A 4,842-nucleotide genomic window follows, 5' to 3' on the forward strand; every position below is an offset into this window, starting at 1 on the left:
TCAATAGGAGGCTGCAGAGAGAATCATTATGTGGGTGACATTGATAAATGATCGCCCAGGAACGGCCCTCTCGCGGGCAACCCCCACGTCTGACCCTCCCACACACACAATGTAGTCATAGAAACACCTAGAGAACCTCGAGCCCCGCCGCGGAAGAGGCAGGAGAGGGAAGAAAAGCCTCGGGCGGCCGAGGTGGGGGTGGGGGCGAAAGGGGACGGCCAGCCCCAGATCCAAACCAGTTCCAACGACAAAAACAGCCAGCGGCGGGGGGCGAGGGGAGAGGGACGGTCTCCCCACCCGGCGGCCAACCCTCCCGCGCACAGTTGCTCACAACAAAGTGAAAATCCGCCCTCCAGACGGACCCATTCCTCCACACCTTTTCCCATGTGTGACCTCACTACCAACAACATCTGATGTTTGCCGAGACACACATTCAAAGGGGTTTCTCCAAAGGAGTTAAATAATTAGGTCACAAAACTTGTAGGCATCTAATTCTCACGCGAGTTTACCCCGCTCCCCAAACACCAAACAAACAAACCAACAAAACCCATCTGAAAGAAAACAAAGGCAGCATCTGGGCGACACCCCCCTTCCTGCGTTCCCCCCAGTTATTTACTGGGTGACCCCGTCCTTTCTCTTCACCTCCTCACCCAGCGCCTCTGATTATGAGATAATGGATTTTGCGATTGTTCTTGTCAGGGAAAAAAAATCTCCACCGAACCCCACGTTTTCATCTTTCGACTGTTTTATTTAAGCCAGTGGGAAGGTATCGAGAGCAGTAATTGATTCATAATGATCCATAAATCGATATCGGAAAGCGGGGGGATAGGGTAGAGGTGTACTAAGAGTAAGGGGGGTGGCGATGCTGTTTATTTTATTTCTAAAGCTTCAACTAAAGTAGCTTTGACACTGTTGGGGCTGGGGGGGAGGAGCTGTTGGGCTCTGCCGGATCATCCATCATCCCTGTCACCCAGAGTCTGCCCGGAGGAGCCGTAGACGCAATCTCCCTTCTGTCTCTACACCGAAACTATTAATATTAAAACCTCCCTTCAAACACTGCCCCGACGGTCTGCATTCTCATCACAATCTGACCGGCCTCCCCCATCAGACCAGCATTTCCCCCGCGCGGCACTTTCTCCCAGCCCGAGCCCCGACGGAGGGGGCCCGCCCCGGCGCGCGACGCCCTGAGTTGATGACTGCAACTGTAACTGGGACGGGCTCCCCGGTGCCCCCATAGTTTGCAATACGTTGGTCTAACTCTAACACACACGCCCAGGGAAGGCCAGGTGAGGGCCAGGGTAGCCCTCTGCACGCCCCTCTGCCGCGGCCCAAGCCTCTGTCCTGCCTCCTCTCAGGCTCCGGGACGCACGTCTGCACCAACCCCGCTGGGTGGGCGGCGGGGGCTGCGGCCGCGAAGCTGGGGCCACTCCGCGCATCCAGACACCCGGACACCGGACTTTCTAACTGAGTGGCAACTTGTAGCGGAGGTCCAGGCTCCTTATCAAATTGCTGGCCTGCTAGGCTAATGGAGAACTTGTGGAGGATCCCTGTCCAGTCCCTTTGAAGGAAGGTCCCTCCTTTGACAGCTGCTAGAGATATTAGCCACATTTCCCTTCCCAAATCTGCTCCGGGTTAACAGGCCCGCGGGGGCGGGAAGGGGTGAGGAGGCAGGAGGATCCTGGTGGACTCTAACGAGGGTGAGAGCTGGGGGGCGTGAGGGGTGCTGACCTAGGGGGTGGGAGAGAGGAGGGGTGGACGGAAGACACAGACTTCCCTGGTCTTTTCTCTCTTTTTCGTTTAAAATGTGGCTTCTTGCTCAATTCCCAACCCTTAACAGATGGCGACTGCAGTTCTCTCAGAATTTCTTAAAGAAAGGGAAACCTTTGGAATTTATTTCTGCTTTTGCTTTTTCATATAAATAAAAAAGTGTTTTTATATTACTCTTGTTTTGGAGAACATAAGCAATTTTATTCAGACTACAGTATTTCCTTTAACACTATATGGTTGTCAAAACACCATTCCCAGTTTCTTTGCTTTTGACAGCTGAGTCTTTCTTAAATATACCCAAATCGGAACTCTTTACACTAAATAGTAAACCCGAGATAGGAGCAAGTGCCTTCCGGGGTGGTGTAAAAAAATCATTATAAAAATTGGACAAATCTATCACTTCTCTGTGTTATCATGGGGTTGGGGCTGGGGGAGAGCAAGGTAATGCAAACAAATATTACAATTATCATTCATCTCCAAATATTTAAGAAGGTTAAAGTTAACATGATAGGACATGGGTTTGACGAATAAACTAAGCATGAGATGACTTTATTCATTAAAACCAAGAGTTGAGAGCTCTGGTCTCTAAACTTCAATGAGATAACTTGATAATTGCATAAAACACATCCCAAACATGAGCCAATTACCAAGTAAACCCTTCAGAATTTACTGAGTGGAAAGAAAAAAAGGTTCTTTTTCCTACCTGATGTGAGAGTTGATTTATAATGGGGAATTTTCAGAGTTTACATAAAAGTATTTAAAGTAAAAATAGGCAAATATTTAAAATTTACAAAAAGACTTCATGTAAAATAGAATAGCAAAAATGAGAGGAAAGCTATCTCTCTTTCCCAAGTGGCACAGAATTTCTCTATTAAGTTAGTTTGTGTCAGAAGCATTATTTCTATGTTTAAACAGCAACACACCACTTAAACTGAAATGTATTTGTAAAAATTCTACCTAACTAAATATAATACAAAACAATAGAAGTTTATTTCCTTGTTCATTTATATAGAACCTCCATAAATGCTGTCTGAAATGGAAAGATGGAAGAGCCCCAAATAATAACTATGGATTTCTTCCAAGTTTAAGTTTGCAGAGATAATGAATAATTTCCTTAGCTGGTTGACATCACATATCTAGCTAAAGTTTATGATATTATTCTTTCTAAACAAAGATTCAAAATTTAAGAGTTAAAAAATTCCAGGATAGTACATTTATTTGAAAATTGAGGGGACATGCCTCACCCTTTTTGCACACTTTAGCAGACATTGTTTGTGCAGTATCAATAAGCTAACGGTATAGATTTCCAGGAATGTTGCATAAAATTTTGAAAATGGCATTATACCATCCATTTTGTTTTGTTTTGTTTTCAGAAAAAAATTTAAGTTTAGTTATCAAATCATCACACTAGCATCCCTGCACATGGATGTGTCTGAAATAAAAATACACCACAATATAATTTATAAAATATTAATGATTAAGTAATCTTTTAAAGTCAGAATTTCAAACTCCATAGAAGTTGTTTACTTATCTATGAACACCCATATGTAAATTTTCATTTACATATCCAACAATATTGTAGTAAGACAGGCAGAGGAAAAACACAGGCAGATAAATTACCTTTGAGCACAGACATTATTTCTTACGTTGTAAAATTAACCCTGAAAAGTCCTTTATTCTGGCGGAGGATGACCATGAAAAGCTTTATCTGAAAGTATATATTTTTTATCATCATGCGTCTAAAAAGGAGGTTGAGCATGTTCAAGGGGATCTTTCAACCTGACTCATCATGTACACAGTTTCGTACCTTTAGAAGTTTTCTGCTGGTGGAACTTAGAGGCCAAATAGACATTGAAAGGCCACAGATGATTACCTTAAAAATTATTGATAAGTTTAAAATAAACTCAACTGCTGGGGAGAAAAACTTACTTTTAACACTGTATAGAGTTGGCATTGTGCAGCCTTGTCCTAAAACCATTAAAAACGCAAAAGCCTAACAAAAAATCAAAAATGAAATATTTATTACCGCATTTTGTGACTTAACACCTTTTTTTTAACATAACGTCACAGTCCTCATACAAGTATTTTAATGTAAATTTGACAAAGCTTAAAGGTAACAGCATTTTCTTCTAGTGAGGAACACGTGCTGAGAAAAGAAGAATTCATGGACATACAATACCAATTCCACAGCAGATCTGATACTAGCAAAAACATTCTTTTTTTTTTCAATTGAGGTAAACACATAGAATATCTAACATGAAACAATTAATAGACCGAACTCTGTACGAAGTTTGTTACAGTATTCTCTTGCTCCTTTTTATCCCCCAAGCTTTGAGTTTCTGATAAAGTCCTAGTTACGGTTCAATGACCATTAATAACTTTTTTTTGTGTTGAGGAAAGCTGCCCAACTTAAGATTGTTTTGTCCACAACCAAGGCTCAGAACTCCTGGAAGAAGCTCCTGCTCTGTCTTTAAATCTTCATTGGCAAGCTCTTTGAAGAAGAGTCCCCCAGAAATAATAATAAGAATTGGCTTATGAAGCACAAACTATAAAGATCTGTTTGAAACTAAAGGACACATTTATGGAGGAACAAAGGCCGGGCATGAAAACACATTCTTGAAGCTGGAGTTCGAGTGATGAGGTTCAGCCAAACGTTCATCATTATCTCCGGTGTGGTTCTTTTCTCATTGGCCCAACAGGTTTAAAATATATACCACAGTCTCTCCTGGATAGTGAATTCACTGATGAACCAAAACAGTCATTCTTTTGGGAACAACACACATAGTGTGGAAAACAAGGATATATTTTTTTTTTTTCTCTTCTAAAACTATTTGAGGCAACATAACGGCGTGATCAACAGAAATGTACAAGTTTAACTTAGTTCCTATGTTTATACTACAGTAGTTATAACTCTCGGAGTCTTTTTCCAGAGGATCTTTACATGGACAGAATTGTCTCAGTCAGCCCATGATTTCACATTTGTGTTCCTGTTGCATTGGTCCTCTGTTGCTTGATGAAAAATGACAAAAGTAAAAAATAATCACAGCTGTCTGGAATTTCATATTAAGTGTCAAC

This window comes from Pongo abelii, chromosome 16 (genome assembly GCF_028885655.2).
Source record: "Pongo abelii isolate AG06213 chromosome 16, NHGRI_mPonAbe1-v2.0_pri, whole genome shotgun sequence".
NCBI classification, from domain to species: Eukaryota; Metazoa; Chordata; class Mammalia; order Primates; family Hominidae; genus Pongo; species Pongo abelii.